Genomic DNA, 15,813 nt, shown 5'->3' on the forward strand with positions numbered 1-15,813 from the left:
TCTTACACTGTTGTCTTCAATGAGCAGATTCGTGTTCGAGTTATCGAGGGCCGACAGTTGCCGGGAAACAACGTCAAACCGATTGTCAAAGTGAATGTGTGCGGACAGACCCACAGAACCAGGATCAGACGAGGAAACAATCCCTTCTTTGATGAGGTAATCTCTTCATAACTCTATGGTTTTAAACTGCCCTTACACTCCAAAATCAAAACCACTAGGGCAAAGTTACACTTCTCTGATTGCACTGAAGGGAATCTTTGTTTCAGTATTTCATCTTTTGATTGACTGTCTTTTTCACCCCTTTAAACGCTTGTCTATTTGACTCCTGCTCCTCTTTTATCTTGTCCTGCTGATCCCTCTCTCAATGCACTCCTCCTTCTCCTGCTTCAGTGAGTTCCATTCGGATCTTCTCTCTCTGCAACAGTGATGTGTTTGAGTAAATCTAAAACGGAATCCTCCGTTAGATACATTATCTATCACCCTTGACCTCTCACATGCATTTTCTCAACCTAGTCAATTACGATACAATTGCGACAGCATGTCTGTATGAATTTCCTTCAAAATCAAGAGTATAGAAAGCTATGGAAAATGGTCATGGTTATGCCTAACTCTCTACTATGTACCTAAAAAAACTATGAAAATACTGTATATATCAACATATTTATAAACCCTCTCCACAGATGTTCTTCTTCAATGTCAACATGCTGCCTTCAGAGCTTTTAGACGACTATATCAGTATTCGGGTAAGTACAACACTCCCTCTCAGGCTGAGTATCGTCTATATTCAGTGTGTTCACGAGTTCGGCTTCTCTCCATCTGACGAACATGTCAGAAGGTGTAGTAGTTGGAGTATGGTAAGAGGGTTTTGGCATGGATGGTGGACGGGGAGGCTAGGATCGGGGTTGGTAGCTGTCCTCCCTGCAGGATCAGCTGCCAGTCATGGACTGAGGTTGTGCTGAGCCTGCTGGCAGTGCCAACTCACGGCTGTAAGCCAAGGTTGTGTGAGCATGGATCTGATGAACATGCAGGAAGGTGTTGAGCTGGCCCACCATTGTGCAGGAAGCCTGGAGGTGATGGGGAGGCCAGACCCTTGTCGGTGATCGGGTTGGTAGCTGCCCCCCCAGAAGGATCAGCCCCGAGCCATAAGCCAAGGTTGTGCTGCCCCCCCCCCCCCCCTGCCCTTATACAAGAGTGAGAAAGACTTTCTGACAACGAGGTCGCTACTGGTACAAGTGGAGTCGGTGCGTGAAGACACTGCATGGGAGAAAAGATGGGCACCCGTGGGTGGCTCAGACCCATCCTGGGGTGTGTGAAGCATGTGGTGAAGGACATGTGATGGAGTACAGTGGAAGCCGAAGGCTCTTTCTGTCTCGCCGTGGCAAGACGCTGTGGGGAAGACCATGTGATGACCTTACAGTGACAGCAAGAGGCTCTGTTCTATCTGGGTCTGAGTAGTAGGCTGCGAGAAGGGAACCTGGTGGTGTGGAGTGCAGGGAGGAAGTTCAGGAGGTCCAGAGTTTAGCCCAGGTGAGGTGCCAGAGCTCCAGGAGGGCGCCAAGTTGAACTGACCAAGTTGCACTTCGGTGAATAAGCTTTGTCACCTACTCGACCTGGTTGAAGTACTTGCTGTAGACGTGCTCTAGAGTGGAGCACATTGAGTGTCAGATGGTGCGTTTAGCACAGAGGAGGCGACATGAGCCAAAGGGAATGGAAGGGGTGAGAAGGTAGTGTAAGGAAGGCCCAGCCCCTGATCGTGTACCAAGGTTGTGCTGATCCCCCTTCCTGATAAGGCCAACCGTCAGTTGTTGACTAGGTTTGACTGGACTTCCCAGTGCAGGGAAAGGCCCTGGTCATGGACCAAAGTGTGATCTGGACTGCCCAGCATAGGGAAAGATAGAAGTGGAGAGAGAGAGATGGTCGTTGTTCTCTTATGGCAGTTCTTCCAGGAGCCGGTGAATATCCTCCCAAGTCTTTAGCCAGGTAGTTCTTTGGAGCTAGGTCTGTAGCTTTAGCATCATCTTGATCCGAGGTTACCTTCGTGACAGTGGGCTTATTTTCCAAGTCTTGGTCCATCTTTCAATGGATCACCATGTTTGTCGAATGAGTGTTTTGAAACCTGCACGAAGGGTTAAAGTTGTTTGCCCCCAAAAGGAATGCTGCCCTTGATGGGAATAACACTCTGGGGAGTGAGAAGGCTAGCAAGCCCAGGAGTTGTTGAGTGGCGGCCACCATGACTGGCCAAGAGTGCATGCAGCAAGCTAGTCCCGGCTAGTAGGGGTCGGGTGGGGTAGGGATTTGAGCACAGAGCAGTTGTAGGAAGGCACGGGGGAAGCAAACCTGAACAGGTCATGAGGGAGCCACGTCAACCTGAGCAGGTCAAGAGGGAGCCACGTCAACCTGAGCAGGTCAAGAGGGAGCCACGTCAACCTGAGCAGGTCAAGAGGGGCAGTCAACCTGAGCAGGTCAAGAGGGAGCACATCAACCTGAGCAGGTCAAGAGGAGCCACGTCAACCTGAGCAGGTCAAGAGGGAGCCACGTAACCTGAGCAGGTCAAGAGGGAGCCACGTCAACCTGAGCAGTCAAGAGGGAGCCACGTCAACCTGAGCAGGTCAAGAGGGAGCCAACGTCACATGAGCAGGTCAAGAGGGAGCCACGTCAACCTGAGCAGGTCAAGAGGGAGCCACGTCGTCGTCACTCTGAGAACTGGAGGTGGGTTGAAGGATGGCAAGGCAACTAGGACGAGGGTAGACCACCCCCAGCCCGGTGTAAAGAACTCCATGGTTCAGGCGGATGAGGGATACAGGTCGCAGATGCCGGAATGGCGCATCTGGAAAAGCCGTAAATGCCAGGAAGGCAAGAGAGGCCGCAAGATGGCGGGAAGGGCGCGGTGGAGGTGTGAGGTGCACTGTGGAGGCAACAGTTCCAGATGTGGATTAGATGTGTTGCCTGAAGCTTAAAGCTCTCCTCCTGAAACGATGTCATCAACTAGGATTAATATAAAACATGTCCTGAATGACTACATACACTCACATGCACATACATAGAGACAGACAGACAGACAGACAGAACGAGAGAGACGCACATGTATGTACACACCAGAGGAGGCTGGTGGAAGGAGCGATTGGAGTATGGGCTCATTGCAATGGCTGGAATGAAATACATTGAACGTAGTCAAACATGTGGTTGCCATATGGTTGATGTGTTTGATACTGTTCCATTAATTCCATTCCAGTCTTTAGAATGAACCCGTCCTCCTATAGCTCCTCCCACCAGCTTCCTCTGGCACACACACACAAGCACGCACACATTCACACACACATTCACACACGCACACACGTCATCTGCTCCAAGATCCTCCACTTGATCTATATGGTGTGTATCTGACTGTTGGGAGGTCATCCAGAGTATGGTTTAAATAGAATGATATACACTGAGTCTACAAAACATTAAGAACACCTTCCTAATATTGAGTTGCACCCTCTTTTGCCCTCAGAACAGCCTCAATTCGTTGGGGTATGGAATCTAGGTGTCGAAAGCTTTCCATAGGGATGCTGGCCCATGTCAACTCCAAAGCTTCCCACAGTTGTGTTAAGATAGGCTAGAGTGTTAGAGCATTGGGCTAGTAACCAAAAGGTTGCAAGTTCAAATCCCTGAGCTGACAAGGTACAAATCTGTCATTCTGCCCCTGAACAAGGCAGTTAACCCACTGTTCCTAGGCTGTCATTGAACATAAGAATTTGTTCTTAACTGACTTACCTAGTTAAGTAAAGGAAAAAAAAGATGTCTGGATGTCTTTTGGGTGGTGGACTATTCTTGATACACATGGGAAACTGTTGAGCATGAAAAACCCAGCAGTGTCACAGTTCTTGACACAAACCGGTGCGCCAGGCACCCACTATTAAACCCCTTTCAAAGGCCCTTTTGTCTTTCCCATTCACCCTCAATCCACGTCTCAATTGTCTGAAGGCTTAAAAATCCTCCTTCAACCTGTCTCCTCCCCTTCATCTACACTGATTGAAGTGGATTTAACAAGTGACATCAAAAAGGGATCATAACTTTAACCTGGATTCACCCGGTCAGTCTGTTAGTCTATGTCACTTCTGTGTTGTCTCCGTACTGCAGTACTTTTTGTTGCTACTTGGCTACCTGCCAAACTTTTAAACTATTTTATCAAACTCTGTATTTAACAAATGTACCAATGTCTTAGTTTTGTATTCACACAACTTTTTATTTGAACTTTTTCACCCCGGATGCTTTATTTGGACATAGATCTGCATTACCTCCCCGGCTGAAAAAAGACAGGAGAACCATTGCCTTTTGGTGAGGATAGCCAAGTTGCAAGCTCGGCTTCAGACGCAATCGTTAGGCAAGGGCAATTTAAGTGTAGGAAATCACTGATCATAACCTTGATGTGATTAGCCTGACTGAAACATGGCTCAAGCCTGATGAATTTATTGTCTTAAATGAGGCCACTCATCCTGGTTACACTAGTGACCATATCCCCTGCGCATCCGGGAAAGGCGGTGGTGTTGCTAACACTTACAACAGAACATTTCAATTTACAAAAATAAATGACTGCACTTTCTTCTTTTGAGCTTCTAGTCATGAAATCTATGCAGCCCACTCAATCCCGTTGTATAGCTACTGTTTACAGGCCCCCTGTGGCATATAAACTTCGGTTAGTGATAAATACGTCTGCTACAATCTTGACTAGATCCCCAAAATTTGATTATATTAGTCCAGTGCTAGCCTCTCTACACTGGCTTCCTATTAAGACTACGGCTGATTTCAAGGTTTTACTGCTAACCTACAAAGCATTACATGGTCTTGCTCCTACCTATCTTTCCGATTTGGTTCTGCCGTACATACCTACACGTACGCTACGGTCACAAGACGCAGACCTCCTTATTGTCCCTAGAATTTCTAAACAAACAGCTGGAGGCAGGGCTTTCTCCTATAGAGCTCAATTTTTATGGAAAGGTCTGCCTATCCATGTGAGAGACGCCGACTTGGTCTCGATCTTTAAGTCCTTACTAAAGACTCATCGCTTCAGTAGGTCCTATGATTGAGTGTAGTCTGGCCCAGGGTTGCGAAGGTGAACGACAAGGCACTGGAGTAACAAACCGCCCTTGCTGTCTCTGCCTGGCTGGCTCCTCTCTCTCCACTGTCTCTGACCCTATTACGGGGGCTGAGTCACTGGCTTACTAATGCTCTTCCATACCGTCCCTAGGATGGGTGCATCATGTTGTGCTAGGCTTATTCTGCTATACTTGACTTGAGTGGGTTGAGTCACTGAAGTGATCTTCCTCTTGCTGGTCTTGCACCACTTCGGGCTCATGCGGTGGAGGAGATCTTCGTGGGCTATAATCAGCCTTGTCTCAGGGTAGTAAGTTGGTGGTGTGTTGATATCCCTCTAGTGGTGTGGGGGCTGTGCTTTAGTGGTTAATCTGGCGCGCATGTTGCCCGTCTGGATGTCGACAGTTCCGATTCCCCCCCCCCCCCCCCCCCCGTCTCAGCCTCCAGTATCTATGCTGCAACGGGTGTGCCGGTGCTAGGGTCAGTCGTCCTATCTGGTGAATTCTCCTGTCTTATCTGGTGTCCTGTGTGAACTTAAGTATGCCCCCCACTACCCTGTTGTTTTTGACTCGCTTCTCCCTCCCTCCCCTCCCTCCCTCCCTCCCTCCCTCCCCCTCCTCCCTCCCCTCCCTCCCTCCTCCCTCACTCCCTCCCTCGTTTCTTTCGCCTCTCTACCGCTTCTGCTGTCTGACCGGTTGAATGCTCGGCTATCGAAATGCCAATACAATTTACTCCTGAGGTGCTGACTTGTTCGACCCTCTCATCACGTGATAATTATTATTTGACCCTGCTGGTCATTATGAACGTGTTGAACATCTTGAAGAACAATCTGACCTTAATGGCCATGTACTATTTATAATCTCCACCTGACATACCAGAAGAGGTTGGCCACCACTCAAGAGGCCTGGTTCTCTCTAGGTTTTCCTAGGTTCCTGGCCTTTTCTAAGTTATTCCAAGCCAGCGTGCTTCTACATCTGCATTGCTTGCTGTTTGGGCTTTTAGGCTGGGTTCTGTATAAGCACTTTGACATCTGCTGATGTAAAATGACTTTTATAAATACATTTGATTTGATTTCATGGAAAGAGCAGGTGTTCTTAATTGTTTTGAACCTCAGTAAATCAATCATTTTAAAACTCTTGATTGTGGATAACTATGAAAGCGTTTTAAGAACTAAGGCTGGGTTGTTTCAACATCCACTCTACTCTCTCTCTCTCTCCTCTCTCCGTCTCTGCCTCTCTGTGGTCTCGTCGTCTCTGCTCTTGCCTCCTCTCTCGTCCTCTCTCGTTCTTTCTCGCGCTCGTCTCTCTCTCTTCTCTCTCTGTCTCTCCCTCTCTTCTCTCTCTCTCCTCTCTCTCTCTCTCTCGTCTCTCTCTCTCTCTGCTCTCTTCTCTCTCTTCTCTCTCTCTCGTCCTCCGCTCTCGTCGTCTCTCTCGCTCTCCATTTCTCTTCTCGCTCTCGTCGTCTTCTCTCCTCGGTCTCTCTCTCCTCTCTCTACTCTACTCCCTCAGTCTGATCCACGTCCCCGAGAAGCTAATGGGGGCCAGTTCAAGGGTGACACTATACATTTTCTTAAAGTTATCGCTTACATCTAATTTACAAAAGGGTATTTGAATTTTAGTTTATTTACAGGGGAGCAAGTCAATCAGAGATTCATACCGAGATCTTATTATCGTTGCGCTTTCATTACAGACGATTAGCCAAAACATTGGATAAATCAGACAGAATCCATTGTTCAACATGGATTGGCTACAAAGTACAGTACACTACCACACGTGTTTTATACAGGTACTTGATATATTACTGTGATGGCACCGTTCATGCATATAGAGCGCGGAGATATCTATTTGGTTGATGATTTAATCTGAGGTTTGTCAACAAGAGATATGGCATTTTAGTAGAATAAGAAGTGAAAATGTTGGAATCTGGTTAAAATCAATGTTAGGATAACCAGGGACTTTATTTTATTTAACGAGTTGGATGGTTGGGACAAGATGCGAACGAAGCTGTAGCTTCCATCTTTACGAAGAAGGTGACACAGGAAACAAGTACTGATATATCTTGACTTTCAAGACTTCAAAACATCCTTTGTCTGTTCTTGTGTTGAATGTTGTACTATTCTTGTATGGTTCAACAGCCCCGCCATAATGAGGATTGCTTTCTCGGAGTACCCCTAGACTCTCAGGTCGGGGCCAAGGTTACCTGGAAGTCGACGCATGTCAATCTGGGGTGGGGGGGACATGAGGATGAGAGCAGCCGTATGATCTGTCACTAGTGCGTTATTCACAGCAACACGGGTCAGCTGGCGTTTCGGTTCTAGCTTCTGCTACGCATTTACTTTAGATGATTAGTGATATTTAGTTATAACTCACAAAGAATGAGAAATAAAACGTCTGCACTTTTACATGCGCGTTATTGTCAGCAAAGGCAACATGTCTAATTATTTAGAACATAACTAAGAGGGATTCAACAAGCTGAGCTTATAAATGACATATGTTCCGACAGACAGGTACAGGCGTCAAGTGTGTGGTCCACACTGCGATTAGGGATTAGCATGCATTCGGCGCGATGGACTGCACAATTTCATTTTCGTGAGATGTTACCCATCTTCCACAAGGACCTGCAATCGCCCGGACATTCGGGGGGAATGGCCCTAGCCCTCACCCTCCGATCCAACAGGTCCCAGACGTGCTCAATGGGATTGAGATCCAGGCTCTTCGCTGGCCATGGCAGAACACTGACATTTCTGTCTTGCAGGAAATCACGCACAGAACTAGCTGTATGGCTGGTGGCATTGTCATGCTGGAGGGTCTTGTCAGGATGAGCCTGCAGGAAGGGTACCACATGAGGGAGGAGGATGTCTTCCCTGTAACGCACAGTGTTGAGATTGCCTGCAATGACAACAACCTCAGTCCGATGATGCTGTGACACACCGCCCCAGACCATAGGGGACCCTCCACCTTCAAATCGATCCCTCTCCAGAGCAAAGGCCCCGGTGTAACGCTCATTCCTTCGATGATAAACGTGAATCCGACCATCACCCCTGGTGAGACAAAACCGCGACTCATCAGTGAAGAGCACTTTTTGCCAGTCCTGTCTGGTCTAGCGATGTTGGGTTTGTGCCCGTAGGCGACGTTGTTGCTGGTGATGTCTGGTGAGGACCTGCCTTACAACAGGCCTACAAGCCCTCAGTCCAGCCTCTCTCAGCCTATTGCGGACAGTCTGAGCACTGATGGAGGGATTGTGCGTTCCTGGTGTAACTCGGGAAGTTGTTGTTGCCATCCGATGATGTCTGGTGAGGACCTGCCTTACAACAAGCCTACAAGCCCTCAGTCCAGCCTCTCTCACCCTATTGCGGACAGTCTGAGCACTGATGGAGGGATTGTGCGTTCCTGGTGTAACTCGGGAAGTTGTTGTTGCCATCCTGATACCTGGCCCGCAAGTGTGATGTTCGGATGTACCGATCCTGTGCAGGTGTTGTTACACGTGGTCTGCCACTGCCAGGACGATCAGCTGGCCGTCCTATCTCCCTGTAGCATTGTCTTAGGCGTCTCACAGTACGTACATTGCAATTTATTGCCCTGGCCACATCTGCAGTCCTCATGCCTCCTTGCAGCATGTCTAAGGCACGTTCACGCAGATGAGCAGGGACCCTGGGCATCGTTCTTTTGGTGTTTTTCAGAGTCAGTAGAAAGGCCTCTTTAGTGTCCTATGTTTTCATAACTGTGACCTTAATTGCCTACCATCTGTAAGCTGTTAGTGTCTTAACGACCGTTCCACAGGTGCATGTTCATGAATTGTTTATGGTTCATTGAACAAGCATGGGAAACAGTGTTTAAACCCTTTACAATGAAGATCTGTGAAGTTATTTGGATTTTTACGAATTATCTTTGAAAGACAGGGTCCTGAAAAAGGAAGGTTTATTTTTTTGCTAAGTTTAGTAGAATGTGTATACAATATCAATATGTTATACAACTACAACTACATACAACATACCATATTTCATCAAGGCTCTCCCCTCCCCTCCCCTCCCCTCCTCTCCCCTCCTCTCCTCTCCTCTCCTCTCCTCTCCTGTGTGTTCAGACTGAGAAGAGAGAGCGGAACGAGGAGCAAGATGATGACATAGAGACTAATCTGTTGGTGCCGGCTGGGGTAACACTCAGATTGGTCACTCTCAACCTGAAGGTGTACCGTGCAGAGGACATGCCTCAGAGTACGTGTATATCCTTCTTCCTCCATCAGCAGCAAAGTATCATTTAGTCCAGTCCAAAAACAACCTCTTGCCCCTTTCCTTATCCCTAAACCTCTTGTTTCTTCCACCTATCACTTGCCCCTTACCCCCTACCCCATTGGGTATGCATATTTCTAGGTAAAGGAAACGTGTAAGCAATATGGCAGAAGTTAGTATGAACAGCCAACACCATATTGATTGCACGTATCTGCAAACACCAAGTGATTAAGGGTTATTTTTGAATCTGGAAATTAATTTCAAGTAATCCAACATTGTTATCAGTGGGCCTATTCTTTCAAAACGTTGATTGAACGTCTGTTATTTTTTATGTTGGTGTATGTTAACATCCATTAATTCCATCTTACAGTGGATGATGCATTTGTACAGACTGTGAAACAAGTATTTGGAGGGGAAGGCGATAAGAAAAACTTAGTTGATCCATTTCTGGAGGTCAGCTTCGCTGGCAAGAAGGTAAAGCTAACACTCAGAACTCCTAGAATGCAAGAGAAAGACAAAACGCAAGTCGTTAGGCAAATATTTTCAGATCTTTGGTTTGATGTTGCTTAATGATGACATTGTTTTGGTTTCAGCTGTGCACCAAAATTATCGAGAAAAATGCCAATCCTGAGTGGAACCAGCTGATCAACCTTCAGGTCAAGGTATGAACTAGCTCTCTCGTATTACATGTAGTACACCACAACACAATTGGGTGATATAAATGGACGCCAGACAAACACAACATGCTCTCATTTCCCTCTTTAGTTCCCATCCATGTGTGAAAGCATCAAGTTGACTGTATTTGACTGGTAAGACTTTGGTTATCCTCCCTGGAAGACAGATATGTATGTTTGGATTTTCAAACAATATCTATAACGGTTTACTGTGTATTACACTATCCGCATTCATGTATACCTTCACTTTTAAATGCTGCTACTTTGAGTTTGAAGACATGGATCTCGTATGAACGTTTATTAAAAACATATTGAACTTTTCACACAGGGATCGTCTGACCAGGAATGATGTGATAGGAACCACATTTCTAAATCTGACCAAAATAGCCTCATCTGGTGGTGAGATTGAAGGTATGGTATCGCTCTTTCTCACTCTCTCTCACTGTTTGTGTGTGTGAGTGTGTGTGTGTGTGTGTGTGTGTGTGTGTGTGAGTGAGTGTTCCCTGTCTCATCCACATTGCATCTGTCCCTTCAAACAGATACACCTGCTGAAAATTGCACCAATCTGTCATCTGAAGGTAAAGAACCATCATCTTTTTGTATAAAGCCTCCCTATAGGGTGGCAGGTAGCCTAGCGGTTAGAGTCTTGGGCCAGTAACCGAAAGGTCCCTTGTTGAATACCCGAGCTGACAAGGTGAAAACATCTGTCTATGTGCCTTTGAGCAAGGCACGTAATCCTAATTTGCTCCAGGGGTGCCTTACTGCTATGGCTGACCCTATAAAACAACACATTTCACTGCACCGATCTGGAGTGTGACAATAAAATGTTTTCTTTTTATTGCTTTTGTCAAACAGGGACAGCATTTGTAAATACTAAAATTTGAATACAGTTGTAACATAGGCACCAGACCACATTGTATTACCACGTAAAAAAAACAAAAAAAAAACGGGGGGAAATAACGGAAAAACAGCTTCTATCTCCACACCATCAGATTGTTAAATAGTCACCCCTAGCCGGCCTCTGCCCAGTAGGCTGCCCTGAACTTAGTCACTATTACTAGCCGGCTACCACCCTGTACTCTAGCCTGCACCTTAGAGACTGCTGGCCTACTGTATGTACATAGTCATTGAACACTGGTCACTTGAACACTGTTTTACTCACTTCATATGTATATACTGTATTCTAGTCAAGGCTCATCCTATATAACTACTGCTGTACACACCTTTTCTATTCATATACTGTCCATACTGTCTATACACACCATTATATACATACATACATACATACATACAGTATATACAGTATATTTATATTCCAGACTCATTCTGATATTTCTAAATGTCTTTCTTTAAATTGTTTTGGATTTGTCTGTATTGTTTTGTATTGTTAGATATTACTGCACTGTTGGAGCTAGAAACATAAGCATTTCACTGCTTCTTTGATAACTTCTGCAAATTATGTGTACGCGACCAATAACGTTTGACTTGGTTTGTTAACACTATCGCTCAGAGTCTGGTCGCCAGGCTAATTACACTGTACTTGGCAATGGACTGGAGTAAATATTACATTAATTCAAAATATCTGTAGCAAACCATTTCACAAAGAGAACCTGCCTTTTTATTACAGTGAGCAGTGGGGAGGCGGAGGTGGGTTTCCTCCCAGCGTTTGGGCCTTGCTACCTAAACCTGTACGGCAGTCCCAGGGAGTTCACTGGCCTCCCAGACCCGTACGAGGAACTCAACTTTGGCAAGGTAAGACCATCCCTGGGGTTGAAGACAAGTGCTTCTGCTCTGGCAGGATGTTTTGTTATTCCTTTTTCTTATTGTAAATATTTGCATATCTAACATGCACTTCTCTCTCACAGAAACATGTCATTATTAAGATTCAGAATTCAAATTGTTGTAGAAAATCAGCTCTTGTAGTCGAGAAAACTATTAAGCATTTACCCAGGGTTTATTCAATAGTGACCTGTGCAGGGGAGACCTTTTCTGGACGCAGACAGAATTGGACTCTCTTAGACAAAAATACATTTTAGCTTATATAGGCAAGGAACATCTGGTTTAGATCAGTATTCTCTTTTCTGCTGAGTTTCTTGGCAAGCGTATCTAATCTATAAAACATACAGGTGTCCAATTTATATATACCCCCCTTCAATGTATAACACATGTGGGATTGCCACATTTCATACTTCGATTCCTCAAATCCAGATAGTCCGGTTCTAGTTCCACTTGGATAATAGCTTTAAAGCACACAGTACAGTTGTCTAACACAATTGTCATACATTTTTCCTTCACAAAAATAAATATTTTTTCTCAAGTTATTTCCTGTGTTGATAGGAACATCTTGTTTAGCAACACGATTACAGTATCACTGTGTTGTCTGTCTGTCTGTCTGTCTGTCTGTCTGTCTTCTGTCCTGTCTGTCTGTCCTGTCTGTCTGTCTGCTGTCTGTCTGTCTGTCTGTCTGTCTGTCTGTCTGTCTGTCTTACCAGGGTGAAGGGGTGGCCTACAGGGGCAGAGTCCTCATCGAGCTTCTCACTCAGCTGGAGGGCAAAGCTGACAGGAAGCTGGACGACATCTCCAGTGATGACATCCTGGTGGCCCAGGTACACAGAGAGGGTGGGACCCTGTCATAGCTGGGATATTGTTGTTTCATGTATTATAAAGGTCTGAAACAGGGTTGGTGTCAATTTCAATTGAAGGCAGTCAATTTAAAAAGTAATTTGAAATTCCAGTTCAATCATTTAAAAAAGGGCATCTATTTTACATGACTTCTCAATAAACTGTAGGGTAGAAGCTATTTACTTCAAAGTAACTCAAATTACTTCCGGAATTGACTTCCTTCAATTCGATTGACCCCAACCCTGGTACGAAACTTGCAAAACTTAGAGAAGAACTGATGAGAAATGGATACAGAGAAAGCTAGAAGGGAAAAGTTTACCCTCCATCCAGATGTCTTGTGTGTAGACCAGTGTTTCCAAATCCAATTTTGATTTAGTCCCACAATACACACCTTTAATGAATGTACACTGGAATGAAGCACCCCTGACCTCTTGTTTGTGCTTTCAGAAGTACCAGCGGAGGAGGAAGTTCTCGCTGTGTGCTGTGTTCCACAGCTCCTGCATGCTCCAGGAGCCCGGTGGCCAATCCAGTTCGAGGTCAGCATCGGTAACTACGGCAACAAGCTGGACTCACCTGCATGCCGCTGGCATCCACAACCCAATACAGCTGTGCTGTGTTTGAGGTGAGAAAACTAGACTATACACCAGTGTTCTTCAATCCTGATGGGTACCCTCCTGGTGTGCTAGCTATTGTTCACAGCCCATGGCAACACATTAGACCTTGATTAGACCTGATATCTGAATGTTTACAAAATAAAGCTCTTTTTAACAACCATGCTTCGAGAGCATGTGTTTATTTAGCTGTCAATTCTAAAGGGACAAGGCAGACAAACTATACACAGTCATGCATATGAAAACAGGAAAACATACAGGGCCTTCGGAAGGTATTGAACCCTTTGACTTCTTCCACATTTTGTTACTTTACAACCTTATTCTAAAATGGATGAAATAAAGCAAATTCCTCAGCAATCTACACACAGTACCCCATAATGACAAGCGAAAACAGGTTTTTAGGAATGTTTGCCTATTTATTAAAAATGTTTAAAAGGAAATATCACATTTACATAAGTATTCAGACCCTTTACTCAGTACTTTGTTGAAGCACCTTTGTCAACGATTACAGCCTTGGATCTTCTTGGGTAGGAGACTACAAGGTTGGCTTAGCTGTATTTGGGGAGTTTCCCCCATTTCTTCTCTGCAGATCCTCTCAAGCTCTGTCAGGTTGGATGGGCAGTGCTGCTACACAGCTATTTTCAGATCTCTTCAGAGATGTTCGATCGGGCTAAGTCCGGGCTCTGGCTGGGGCACTCAAGGACATTCAGAAACCTGTTTTTGCTTTGTCATTATGGGGTATTGTGTGTAGATTGATGAGGGGAAAAACGATATAATCAAGGTTAGAATAAGGCTGTAACCAAACAAAATGTGGGAAAAGTAAAGGGGTCTGAATACTTTCCGAAGGCACCATTCATGCCTATCAAAACTGCATTGCTGTTCCCAATGCAGTAGAGACATCCCCATACAGCAGGACTAAATTGTCAAGTTGTACAGGTATATACCACTCTGCAGCTTGACCTGGATTATGACTTAGTTCTGTTTCTCCTGTAGGTAACCACTACTATTACCTGCCCTGGGCTGACACCAAACCTGTTGTCATCCTCACATCCTTCTGGGAAGACATTAGCCACCGATTGGATTCAGTCAACATCATCCTCTACATCGCAGATAGACTGGTGAGAAACACTTRCAACAAATCGACCAATCWAATAATKAATCAACCAATCYTGGGATAATTCTCAGTTGTTGCAACTTTATTATTTTGTTGTCATTTCTTCCAGGAATCCAACCTCACTTCTTTGAGAACAGCCATCCTTGCCAAAGCCTCAGAGGTGCGCTTGGCTGAGATCTGGCTCAAACTCATCAACCACATGATTGAGGATCTGAGCAAGTAAGACATTCATCGATCGTATCTCAGCTTATGATTGTTTCTTGCTAGGTTCTGTTAGCTTCCTTCTAACTTATCCTAGCTTCATGCTAGATTCAGATTGCTTCATGATATGTTCTGATAACTTAATGCTTGGTTGTGATAATTTCATGCTAGGTTCTGGTAGCTTTGTGCTTGGTTGTGATAGCTTCACCCTAGCTTCACATTCGTTAGTTAATGTGAGGTTGTGATAGTTTCATGCTAGGTTGTGATAGTTTCATGCTAGGTTCTGATAGCTTCATGATACGTTTTGATAGATGAACACTAGCTTCTGATAGCTTAATGCTAGGTTTTGATTGCTTAATTAATGCTAGGTTCTTATAGCGTCATATAGGTTCTTAACGCTTTAAAGCTTCTGATAGCTTCAGTGTAGTTTCTGTAGCCTCATTATAGCTTCTGATAGCTTTCAGGTACCAGAGCTTGAGGGCAGGCCCAACCTGACGGCGCTGGACGTCCAGATTAAGAAGCTGCGTGATTCGGCGGTGGCCAGCATCAGAGAGATGGCCAAACACTTGAAGGAGGAGGCCACTGACGTTATAGCCACTCTGACAGACATCGAGGACTGGCTGGAGAGACTGAAACAGCTTGCAGAGGAGGTCAGGAGCAACAAGACATTGACATTCTCACAACATTCAGGGTTCAATAGCACATTCAATATTGGAATGTCCTTAAAGTAAGGGCGTGCCCTTATTTTGAGGATGCCATGACTTGTTATGGGAGTGCCAACCCCACTCAATTTGAACCAGCTTGTGAATTGAATTGTCTCTCTCTCTCTCTTCTACTGTCAACGGAAAACTCTCTCTCTCCCCAGTGCCAACCCCACTCAATTTGAACCAGCTTGTGAATTGAATTGTCTCTCTCTCTCTCTTCTACTGTCAACGGAAAACTCTCTCTCTCCCCATCTCTTAATAATCTCTCTTTCATACCTGTCTTTCACTCTTCCCTTAGCCCCAGAACAGTATGCCTGACGTGGTGATCTGGATGCTGCGTGGAGAGAGGAGGGTGGCGTACGCCCGTCTCCCAGCCAATCAGATCCTCTACTCCACCTACAGTGAGCAGGCCTGRGGGAAATACTGTGGCAGGACCCAGACCATCTTCATGCAGGTACTAGGATGGAGAACAGACTGATACTAGTGATAATAGTAGTAGTAGTAGTAGTAGTAAGTATAGCAGTAAGATAATGGTAGGGAAATTCTATGGCAGGACCCATACAATCTTAATGCAGGTATTATGATG

At 45.4% G+C, this 15,813-nt stretch overlaps 1 pseudogene; it reads left to right on the forward strand.

Moving 5' to 3' along the window:
* Positions 1 to 15,813, forward strand: part of LOC111980093 (myoferlin-like) — a 62,161-nt pseudogene that overhangs the window by 14,915 nt on the left and 31,433 nt on the right.

Source organism: Salvelinus sp. IW2-2015, linkage group LG20 (genome assembly GCF_002910315.2).
Source record: "Salvelinus sp. IW2-2015 linkage group LG20, ASM291031v2, whole genome shotgun sequence".
NCBI classification, from domain to species: domain Eukaryota; kingdom Metazoa; phylum Chordata; class Actinopteri; order Salmoniformes; family Salmonidae; genus Salvelinus; species Salvelinus sp. IW2-2015.